This window comes from Panthera tigris, chromosome C2 (assembly GCF_018350195.1).
Source record: "Panthera tigris isolate Pti1 chromosome C2, P.tigris_Pti1_mat1.1, whole genome shotgun sequence".
Classification (NCBI taxonomy): domain Eukaryota; kingdom Metazoa; phylum Chordata; class Mammalia; order Carnivora; family Felidae; genus Panthera; species Panthera tigris.
The window spans coordinates 59023875-59036608 of NC_056668.1; positions in this window are offsets into that span (position 1 = coordinate 59023875).

A 12734-nucleotide genomic window follows, 5' to 3' on the forward strand; every position below is an offset into this window, starting at 1 on the left:
ATTTTTTTATCACGAATAGATGTTGAATTTTGTCAAATACATTTTCTTCATCTTTTGAGATTATCATTTAATTTTCATCCTTTGTTTTATTGACGTGGTATATCACATTGGTTGATTTGCAAATATTGAACCATCCTTGGATACCTAGAATAAATTTCACTGGATCACAAATAATCCTTTTAACATATTGTTGAATGTGGTTTGCTAATTTTTTGTTGAGGATTTTTGCATCTGTTTTTATCAAGGATGTTGGCCTGTAGTATTATTGCCCTGTAGTTCCTTGGTATTTTTGTATGGTTTTCGTATCAGGATAGTGCTGGTCTCATAGAAGGTATTTGGAAGTTTTCCTCTCTCTTCTATTTTTTGGAATAATTTGAGGATAATATGTATTAACTCTTTTTTAAATGTTTGATAGTATTCACCCATGAAACCATCCAGTCCTGGACTTTCATTTTTTGATAATTTTTTTATTATTATTACTGATTCAATTTTGTTACTAGTAATTGGTCTGTTCATAGTTCCTATTTCTTCCTGATTCAGTTTTGGAAGATTGTATGTTTCTAGGAATGTAGACATTTTTCTAGCTTGTCCAGTTTGTTGGTATTTTTCATAGTATTCTCTTATAAGCCTTTGTATTTCTGATGTGTCAGTTGCTACTTTTCTTTCATTTCTGACATTATTTATTTGGGTCCTTACTCTTTTTTTTCTTGATGAATTGGACAAAGATTTATCAGTTTTGTTTATCTTTTCAAAGAACCAGCTCTTGGTTTCATTGATATCTTTTTCTTTTTTTTGTCTCCATGTCATTTATTTCTGTTCTGATCTATATTATTGTTTTTTTCCTTCTACTCACCTTGGCCTTTGTTTGTCCTTATTTTTCTAGTTCTTTAAGTGTAAGGTTAAATTGTTTATTCAAGCTTTCTCTTGTTTCTTGAGGTAAGCCTGTATCACTGTATATTTCTCTCTCTTCACTTACTGCATCCAAAAGATTTTGGACCATTGTGTTTTCTTTCTTTTTTTCTTTCTCTCTCTTTTTTATTAAAAATTTTTTGGTAATATATATTCATTTTTCAGAGAGAGAGAGAGAGGGAGACACAGAATCCAAAACAGCTCCAGTCTCTGAGCTGTCAGCGCAGAGCCTGATGTGGGGCTCAAACATAGGAACCGTGAGATCATGGCCTGAGCTGAAGTCAGATGCTTAACCAACTGAGCCACCCAGGCACCCTGTATTGTGTTTTCATTTTCATTTGTCTCCATGGTTTTTTTTTAATTTCTTCTTTGTGGGGGGCCTGAGTGGCTAAGTCGGTTAAGCATCTGACTTTGACTCAGGTCGTGATCTCGCAGGTTTGTGAGTTTGAGCCCTGCGTGGGACTCTGTAATGACAGCTCAGAGCCTGGACCCTGCTTTGGATTCTGTGTCTCCCGCTCTCTGCCCCTCCCCCACTCATGCTCTGTCTCTCTCTTTCAAAAATGAAAAAACGTTAAAAAAATTTTTTTAAAAACTTTCTTCTTTGATTTCTTTATTTACCTATTGGTTGTTCAGTAACATGTTATTTAGCCTCCACATGTTTATGTTTTTTTCCAATTTTTTTCTTGTGATGGGTTTTTAGTGTCATACTGTTGTGGTCAAGAACTACACGTGATATGATTTTAGTCTTCTTAAATTTATTAAGACTTATTTTGTGGACTAACATGTGATCTATCCTGGAGAATGTTCCATGTACACTTGAAAAGAAATGTTTTCTGTTATTTTTGGATGGAATGTTTTGTATATATCTGTCAAGTACATCTGGTCTAATGTGTCATTCAAAATCACTGTTTCCTTATTGATTTTCTACCTGGATGATCTTTCTCCACTGTTGTAAGTGAGGTGTTGAAGTATTATTGTATTATTGTCAATTTCCCCCTTTCTGCCTGTTAATATTTCCTTTATGCATTTTGGTGCTTCAATGTTGGGTACCTAGATATTTATAATTGTTACATCCTGTTGTTGGATTAGTCCCTTTATCATTATGTAATGCCTTTTTTTTGGTTTCTTGTTGCAGTCTTTGTTTTAGAGTCTATTTTTTCTGATATAAGTATTGCCTTCCCACCTTTTTTTTTTTTTTCACTTCCATTTACATGAACTATCTTTTTCCATCCCTTCACTTTCAGTCTGTATGTGTCTTTAGGTCTGAAGTGAGACCCTGGTAGGCAGCATAAAAATCAGTCTTGTTTTTTAACCCATTCCTTCATGCTATGTCTTCTGATTGGCACATTAAGACCATTTACATTTAAATTAATTATTGATAGGTGTGTACTTATTGCCACTTTGTTTTCTGGTTGTTTTTGTAGTTCTTCTCTGTTCCTTGCTTCTTCTTCTTGCTGTCTTTTAACTGATAAGTTTCTGTGGTGTTATGTTTGTCTTTCTTTCTCTTTATTTTTGCGAAACTATTATAGGTTTTGGGTTTGTGGTTACCATGAACTTTATATATAACATCTTAAGTATATAGCAGTCTATATTAAGTTGATGGTCACTTAAATTCAAACACATTCCAAAAGAACTTTAATTTTTACTCTCCATTTCCACATTTTAGGTATATGTTGCCATATTTTACATTTTTTTTCATAATTTTTTACATGTAATTATGGCCTTTTTTTTTTTCACTTGAAGAAGTTACTTTAAGGGGCTCCTGGGTGGCTCAGTTGGTTAAGCATCTGACTTCAGCCCAGGTCATGATCTCGCAGTTTGTGAGTTCGAGCCCCACATCGGGCTCTGTGCTGACAGCTCAGAGCCTGGAGCCTGCCTCAGATTCTGTGTCTTCCTCTCTCTCTGCCCCTCCCTCACTCACATTCTGTCTCTGTCTGTCTCTCAAAAATAAATACACATTAAAAAAAATTTTAATAAAAAAATAAAGAAAAAGAAGTTACTTTCATATTTCTTATAAAGTCAGCTTAGTGGTGGTAAATTCCTTTAATTTTGTTTTGTCTGGGAAACTCTTTATCTCTCTTTCTATTCTGAATGATAATCTTGCCAGGTAGAGGATTCTTGATTGTAAGTTTTTACCTTTCAGCATTTTGAATATATCATGCCACTCCCTTTGGCCTACAGTTTCTGCTGAAAAGTCAGCTGATAGCCTTATGTGGTTTCCCTTATATGTAGCCTTTCCTTGTCTCTTGCTGCTTTTAAAATGCTCTCCTTATCTTTAAACTTCGACATTTTAATTATTATGTGTTACTGTGTAGACCTCATTGGGTTTACCTTGTTTGGAACTCTGTGCTCCCTGAACCTGAATATCTCTTTCCTTCCTAGGTTAGGGAGGTTCTCAGCTTTTATTTCTTCAAGTAAGTTTTCTGCCCCATGTATGATCCTAGTTTTTGGTAAGTGTTCAATTTCCATTTCTTGGAAGCTTCTAGATGTCTAGGTGAGCACCTTTTTCGTTCACTGTGCTTGGTCCTTAATGGGACTTTTAAATATGAGGACTTGTGTCCTACTGCTCTTTGAAATTTTTTCCTTTATTTCTTTTATAATTTTTCCCATTTTTCTGGTTTTGATTTTGATATTTCTATTAATCATTTATAAGAAAATTTTTTCTCATTTTTAGATATTTTTGTTTTTTAAATTCTACTTTCTATGAAATTTCCTCTATATTTTACTTTCCAACCCAGAAGAGAAATTTATTATCATTGTTGATTTTTCAGTCATCCATAGTTTTAAATGTCGTTAAATAGCACACTATTCTTGTCTTACCTCAAGCTATTATAAATTATTATATCCTCAGAGTAATTTGAAAACTATGGCATTCAGAATGCAAGACTCATACATTCTTTTTATAATTCAGTTTTCATTCTCTGAATTTTTTTCTACTTTTAGTCTTTTCCTTTTATCTTATCTCTATGTTTCTTCTTCATATTTTAAGATCTTGGGTTCTTCATTTACATTTAAATATAAGGCAACAGGTAAGCAGGTTGTGAGCTCTGTATATGCAGGTAGAGCAGATCAAAAGAGGGTGTTTACTCTAGTAGTGAGGGGACAGTAAATAGGACCTCATGCTTTGAGATCCCTAAATGGCAGAGGTGCCAATTTCCATAGTAGTTCCCTTAACTTTTCCCAAATAGTTTATTCTGTTTCTTTAGAGTAAATTTATCCTTTCTTCTATTTGTTGGCACCTGACTGCCTGGCATGTTTGCACACAGTTGGTGGAGATATGTTGAAAGTTGACTGTCGTATCTATAGACTCTTGCTTTTTCTTCCTTTCCTTTGGCCCTGGCCTCTTGAGCTCTTGAGCTTCTCCAGGGTTCTGCAGGACAGACCAACTTCCTCCTTGGCTACAGCCATGTCTATGTGTATGTTCTCAGGTCTGCTTCCTCCACACTGCTTCACCAATCACTACTCTTTCATCTACTTTTAGTCTTGCATAAATATATTGAAATCTTTTGTGCCTTATTGCCCCTACTTTCCATCTTGGTGAAAGAGGACTGATAATTTTTTATTATTCCTCAGTATCATTTAATATATTATTGGGAGAAAATACATAAATGTGCATGACCAATCAACCATCTTGAACCAAAGTTTTCTGTCTTAATATCATTACTCTCTAAACCTCAATTATGATTTTACTACTGTCTATAGTACACATCAGTTAGAAATTAATATCTCTCATATTTGCCTATTCTTTTAATTCCCATTTCTGCTATCCAGTTCTGACTCACTGTATCCCACTGAGGCTGTTATAATAGCTACTTAACTAGTCACTCTAACTTGATTTTCCATAAAACATAAATCATGTCACTTTCATGCTCAAAAACCTTTAATGCTCTCTATTGACTGCAAAAGGAAACCTAAAATTTGCTAAGCATTGAAAGTTCCTAACAATCTGTTCCCTGAGTAAACCTGTCTCTATGTCATTTATCAGATTGCTTTGTCCTCCTAGAATGTTCCTACTTCCCATCTCTGTAGCTGGAAGTCTTTGTTTGTTTTTTTCTTTCCCCTTTATTCACACCATAGCTCACTTCCCTAGGTTACCTACCCAAGATGCTACTGCCTTCTGGAAGACTTCATTAATTTTTTTACTTCCTCTCCATGGCTCTTTCTCATTCCCCCAAACTCTGGCTAAGGCTCTTTCTGAGCATCTGTTACCAAAGACATGTATGTGCTTCCTGAGGTCAAAGACCTGCCTTACTAACCCCATTTTCTCTGTGACCAAACAGAGTGGTTGGCATATAATAATAATTCAGAAATTATTACTTGGGTGGACTTGAAGGAGAAATAGAAGCTAAATGCATAGGTATGCTTGTATGTTTATACACGTTTGTGCATGCGACACACCCACACAATCAGGGATATTGGATTAGACACAGCACTAAAGGGATCTTTTTCACATCACTCATCTTTCTCCTTGCAAGCCAGAAGTAGGTCATACAGTCTTCTGTCCCAATGCCTTACTGTATTCTTTGAACAACCCAGCGTTTAAACCAGCGTTTGTGGCCACTCATAGTTTTTAAGCCAGGCCCTTCCAGATGAAGAGCAGGAGAATCTGGGCTCTGGGGAAAAGTCTCTTGAGTGGGGTGCCAGGAGGGGAAGGAGACTTTCTTGTCTCACCACTTTTCTCCCTTGGCTTTACTAGGTATGATTCTGTTGTGGGGCCTGGGGGCTGGAGCCAGGAGAGGGGTTAGTTAGCAAATACTGCCCTCCGTGTTCCTGAGGGATTCCTGGCAGAGCCCATCAGAGCTGCCTTTTCTCACCACTGCACGCTTTATTGCGTCTGTCATGGCTCGCAGACATCATGTTCCTCCCTGGATTAATCCCGCCTGCCTTCATACTCAGGATGTGGGACAGAGAGGCAGGGGGTGGGGAGGGGAGGGAAATAAAGTGAGCGGAGAAAAAGAAACTTTGTAAGTACCAAGTGACAGACCTAGGAAGAAAAGCAAAATTAATTTACAAAAACAGAGGGAAATACAGTTTTGACAAATTAAAGGCAAAGGTCTGAAAAGAGGACAAAGGAATGAAAAAAAGGAGGGGTAAACTCTAAGCCCCAGAATGTGAGCGACATTCAGTATTGGAGCAGAGAGACTCAAGCTGCAAGCCTAGTGCTATCATAAGTGGTTTATTATTTTTAGAAGGTTATAAAGCAGATCGATCATTCACAGATTCATTCTTTCCCTTAGTGCACATTTAGTGAGGGTCTATTATGTGTGGGCCCCATGCTAGCACATACTTGGGAGTTCTCATGTACTCAGTTCTGCCATAAGCTTACTCTGTAATGTAGAGAAGGAAGTTTAATACATCAGAGCCTCAGTTTTCCCTGTGCAAAGCTTATACCTAAATCAAACCTGTTAGAAAAGGACCTCAGCATCCCCTTTGTAATAGTCATTCTAGAAGGAAAAGGACGGCTGGCTTGGCACACAATGAACTCCAGTTATTACAGTGCCTGTGCATCTTAATGTCACAAAGAGCCTTCCCATCTGGACCCACTGACACTTCAATCTCTTCCGGTGCTATGGTTCTGAGACACAAAGACATGAGATCTCTGTCACTCTGAGTGAGCGCTTGAAGACGGACTGAACCTAGTTCATTTCTATTTCCTCTTTGCCTATTGAACCTGATACTTAGTAGGTACTCAGTTAATTTTGTTGATTGTTTCAAAGGATTCAGGGAAAGCATCAGAGAATCCATAAATGTGAGCTGGGCCTTGAAACCTTAATGTACAGGCTGCATTTAGCATACAGAAGGTACTCAATAAAGGAAACTCAGTAAGTTCATGCAGACGAAAAGAAGAGTAAGGCAGGGGGGCTGAGAAGTAAAATGCATGTTGAATTCAAGGAACAGTTTGCTGAGCATGGCTCGATCAGTGTCTCCAAACCTTTTGTGTTTATAATAATTGCTGGAGGAGCTAGTTTTGACATGCGGAGTCCTGAGGTCTCTACACCCAGAATTTCTGTTTCGGTAGCCCCGAGGTCCAGCACGGATAGCTGCACCTTAAACAGATACCGTCAGTTTATTTTCTTAGGAGTCTGCAAGGTGCACTTTGAGAAGCACAGGCCCAGAGATTTGGGACGGGTGGGGAGAAGGTGGGAGTGGCATGACTGTGTGGAAAGATGAGACCAGGGTTGGTTGAGAAGAGTTTGGACTCTATCCAGAAGGGGAGCCCTCCAGGGTTTCTAAGCAGGGGAGTGACAGGGCCAGGTCTGTGATGGAAATCAACTGTTCTTACTAACGCTCAGGGCATTTTCTCTTTGCTTCTGCTCCATTAGATATCATTGCTTCAAGGGCCCTGAACAAATAATGTTCCATTAAAGCCTCCAGGTTTTGTAGGACCCAGAGTTCCAGTTACCAGTGGAATGTGAAGTTCACAGGCTCCGTTCAGGCTTGCAAGGAGAGGATTAATTAGGTAAAAAGGCAGTTGCACACATAAGTGGGTGCCCACACCCCAGTCTGGCCTGGTGTTTTGGTGCACTCATTCAGCCATACAATACTCTTTTCAGTTCTAAGCGCCACCTCTTGAAACAAGTTAAAAAGCGAGTTCCAAGCGAGATGCCCAAGTGCTCTGTTTTACACAGACTAATGATCAACAGTCTCCTGTTTTTATGGTCCTGGCAGCCAGACTGGCTCACTGCTAAAGAAGCTACAGAAAAGAATTGTTACGTCTCACATCTTGCTGCATAGCTAAGTGCTGAAAAATATGTTTTAGGTTTAAAAAATGGATTGTTTTACTGAAATTATTTGTTTCTAAAAATTTGTGCCTTGTGGGTATTTTTTTTTTACATTTAAGAAATGCCATATGTGTCATTGTGTTGGGACAGTGAAATTAAAATTAACATTTGTAAAGTGTTTTACCCTTTGAAAAGTACTTTCTCATGTAATATCTCCATTGATTCTCAAAATAATCATGTGAGATAGGTAATTGTCACTATCCCATTTTGCAGATCAGAAGACAAGCTGTAAATGTTAGTGATTTGTAAAAAGCCATACAGCTCGAAAACACGTGGTTCCAAGGGGCCAATCTGAGGTCTTCTGATCCCAACATCCGTGATTTTAAGGTGGCTGAGGGAACCCTGGCAATCAGTGGGAATGCAGATACATCATTTATCCCCTTCACACCTCAACACTGGGCCACAGCTCAGCTTCATAGCAGATGCCTCAACATTTTGTTCATTCCAGATGTCCTCGACAGTGAGAGAGGTGGATAAGATCATGTGCACCATGTTTATGTTGGTGGTTGACTAGATTGGAAACAAGATTAACTAGGAGAATGAAACTATAACGTTAACTCTAATAGTTAACAAAAGATTAACAAAAGGTATTCCAGGTCACGTGAGAGGTAGACTAGCTTCCAGACCTGTGAAGTGTGATTATCTGAATGGATATCTTAATGTGTCTAAAAAATAATATGGCAGACAGAAGGGGGAATTGGTCATCCCAGAAACAAATGTTTCAGGACCCACTTGAGCTCTTGTTAGCTGAGGAGATATTATGGCCTAATGATTTGACCCATGTAGGCCTAGTGGCGTGGACATATTCACTACAGTAATAGACTCCAGTCAACGTTGGACCTTAACCCTGTTGTGTTATTTCCATGTTCATTGTCCCCCATTTGCGTTCCCTCAAAAACGAATAACACTTAAAAAAATTTTTTTTAATGCTTATTTATTTTTGAGAGAGAGAGAGAGAGAGTGCATGAGTGGGGAAGGGTCAGAGAGAGAGAGCGGGGGGAAGACACAGAATTTGAAGCAGGCTCCAGGCTCTGAGTTGTCAGCACAGAGCCCGACACGACACTTGAACTCCCAAACTACGAGTTCATGACCTGAGCCTAAGTCAGACGCTTAACCTACTGAGCCACTCAGGCACCCCAAACATTTTTTGAAAAAAAGAAAAACAAGAAACAAAAATAAAAATATTTCTGTCTCCCTGTTCCACTGAGCCATTCTGAATTCTCCTTTATTCCCAAAGTGCATGTTGTCCTCTCTCAGAGGATTTCAAACATGCCTTCCCCCCTTTTCCTCTCTTGTCCCCCTCTCCCATTTTACCTGCATGATCTCCACTTGTTTTTTTTCAATTTTATATTTTAAGTAACTTTACAGAAAAGTTGCAAAGATAGTACAATGAATTCTCATATACCCTTCCCCTAGTTTCTCCTATTGTTATCATCATTAATAACCCAGTCCAATAATCAAAACTAAGAAACTAATGTCATTACAGTTCTATTAACTAAACTATGAACTTATTTAGATTTCACCAGTTTTTCCACTGCTGCCTTTTTTCTGTTGTAGAATTCAATCCAGTATTTCATGTTGCATTCAGTTGTCATATCTCATTGGCTTATTGGTCTTAATAGTTCCTTAGTCTTTTCTTGACCTTGACGCATTTGAAGAGTATTAGTTATTTTGTGGAATGCCCCTTAATTTCAATTTGTCTGATGTTTTCCAATTTAGGGCAAGAATACCACAGAAGTGAGATGTCTTTCTCAATGTATCATACTGGGGGTACATAACATCAATATATCTTATTATTAGTGATGTCAACATGAGTCATTTGGTTGAGGAGGTGTCTACTCTGTTTCTTCACAGTAAAGGCAGTTAAAAAAAACTTTGTGATTCATAAATATCTTGAGGTGATATTTTGAGACTATGCAAATACTTTTGCCCACTAAAGTTAAGCATCCTAAAATACTGTTGATGTGGTGTTCTAATAAATATTTTCTATTTTCCTAACTCCTCATTTATTATTTGGAATTATTCTGTAATAAGGAGATTCCCCTTGTACTCTGTTCTGTTCATTCATTCATTCAATTATATATAGTAGTTTGGATTCAGGGATACTTGTTTTGTTCTATGGGTTATAATCCAATACAAGTGCTAGTTATTTTGTTACTGAAACTGTATCCAGCTTTAGCTGCAGGTTGGCTCCTTTGCCCTTGCCACATCCTCTCACCCTTTTTCTAGTACTTCCTTTCTTTCTGGCAACATGAGATGTTACTGGCTCATCTTGTATTTTTCCTGTCCTAGCCCTAGAATCAAACACTTTTTTTCCAAGAATCTCTAATTCCTTTTATTGGAGAATGGTATATAGAAACCAAGATTTGAGTGCTGGGTGTTTTCAGTTACTGGGATGTCATTGCTGCTAGGCCCTCTCAGCAGATAAAGCTAGGAAATTGTATATATGAATACTAGGAGCATACTAGGTGCGTGCACACATCTACGATTATTTCTGTACATGTCTCCCTATATATACACTTCATAAATCACAAGTTCATACCGATACCTCTGACTCTTACTTAACATCACAGCATTCATTCTAATCTTCCCCTTTTCGTTATTTGTAATGTCTTTCTCTGACAGTGAAACGCTTGGCTTTCATTTCTACAATGAAATTTTACATTTATCCACTGTATTGATTTGTTCAACCCTAGCATATGCACACAATAGTTTCAGAATTCCTAATCCATATCACTGTGAGAAATAAATTTCTAACTAGAATACCATTTTTGTGTACAGTGGTTTTTGTGGGTTGTAGCTTTTTTTGTTTTTTGGGGGGTTGTTTTTGTTTTTTGTTTTTATCTTTTTTGCTTTTAGCCTTATGATATCTAATCAAACACTGTTTCCAAAGAAACTTGGCTTAGTTCTTTTCTTCCCCCCTCTACATTATCACTGGGTTATTAATTTGTGTTATATAGTTATGTTCAGTTGTTACAGTTTGTGTTATATTTTGGATCCCCCTCATCCTGGTTAATTTGTAAAAAAAAAATTGAATATAGTAACATTCTCTTTGTGGAGTATAGTTTTATAACTTTTGACAATTGCATGTTATGCATTTTTAAGTTATTTTTCTTTGTCCATAAAACATTTCTGTCTCGCCTTGGATATTTCAACAATTTCTATTTTTCAAAATGCTGCATGACAACTTTATGAATTAGTCATTCCTGAGGAAGATAAGTATCAGTATCTCTATGTTTGATATCAAAAGACCCCAAATTGAGGGGCGAGTTAACTGCCTGTACACAGCCACTGCTTAAAATTTGGTCAAATCATTATTTTCTATCACCTGAGCCACCTGTGCCTGCACAATCAGATTGACTGTGCTGTCGATCTATATTAACTCCTAAGACATCAAACAGCTGAGGGAGGGGGAGACTAAGTGGGACCAGGGCTGGGAGAGAAAGAAATACTATACATTGGCAGCTACGTTTCTTCCTCTTTTTCTCTCTCCTTTCTTTCCTTTCTTTAGCAAACAACTGCCTGCTGCCTACCTTATTCCAGAAGTTGTGCAAGGCATTAGGACTACAGTGGTGATCAGGGGTTTCAAGGGGATCACATCAGTAGGGGAAAATTGAAAATACACTACAATGTGAATGGCATCCCCTGTGGTCGGAAACATGACCGCTTAAAATACTTTATTGCAAAACAATGCAGTAGGTGCTATAATAAGGGTAAACACCACGTGATATGTGAGCCTTTGGATAATAAGCCCCTATCATGTTGGGAATGTATGGTGGGCAAGGAAGGTCAGAGAAGCTAACGACTGAGCTCATTTTTTGCAGGACAAGTAGGAGCTTGGTGCGGCAGGCAGTAAAGATTAAACAAGGTTAACCTTGCTCCAGCAAGGTACACAAAGGTCCAGAGACATGAATGATCCTGGGACTTTCTGAAGAAGTTCTGTAAAGTAATGGAGGGAACAGGGTCAGGGTTGGGGAATGATGGGAGACCACATTCAGGAGATACTTGTTTGGGACTGGTGTGAAAAGTTTCACGTTCTTTGCTTAAGAGTTTGATTTCATCCAAAAGTGATGAGGTCATTGAACAATTTCAGGTGGAGGGAGAGATATGGCCTCATCAAACTTGACATTTCTAAAGATGTCTCCATCAGGAGACAGGAATGTGGAAAATGGATCAGATGGGAGGTAGGGCGATTAATAAAGAGGGTTTTGCAATATTCCACACACAAAAACATGATGAAGGTCTAGACTAGGGCAATTGCAGAGTAATGAATGCATTAGTGAATTCTGGAGAGACTTTGGATATGACACTATAGGAGTTAGTGACCACTGAATAAAAAGAGTGAAGAAAAAAGGCATCAAGGATGTTTTCCAAGTTTCTTTCTCAGACAGCTAGGTAGATCGTGGTGTTACTCACTGAGGCAGTTTGATTTAAGACTTTTTAAATTTTGCATCAGATGTAAAGAAAGAAGTAAATAGATTGTGTTTTTCTGATAAATAAATGGGGCTTTGCTAATTTACTCATTTTCAATGAGGAGGGATCAGATATGAGAGTCTCGCTGCTCCAAGACATCATTGCTAGATTTTACTGGAGAATAAAAGAGAGGACCTGGTCCCAGAGAGACTAGAAGTTTTCACTTTCAGGTAGGTTTGGGTTTGGTGTATTCAGGCAACTTCATGGGTGTATGGTCAGTGCCGCTGCACAGAGCCTTGCACTCAGAAAGGTCTCACACTTGGTTTTAAATCTCTGCTGCTATCTTGATATTTTTCTCTTTGAATTTGTGTTTTGTAAGGGAAGTTCAACTGAACGGTGGAGCATGCACTGGAGTTTTGGAGTCTCACCTTACATGTGGTCCTGCCTCCCACTGCCTCTTTGGGATAGGGGCTCAGCTATCCACTCCCTTGACCCCTGATACCCCAGCCTTTCCCACCATATACTTGCTCCTTGGCTTCAGTCACCCTCTGCCCATGATGATGGGGGCATAAGTGTGGAGAGGGTTGATCTAGGGCATGTACCCCATTGCATTTCAGGGAAGGGTGAGGC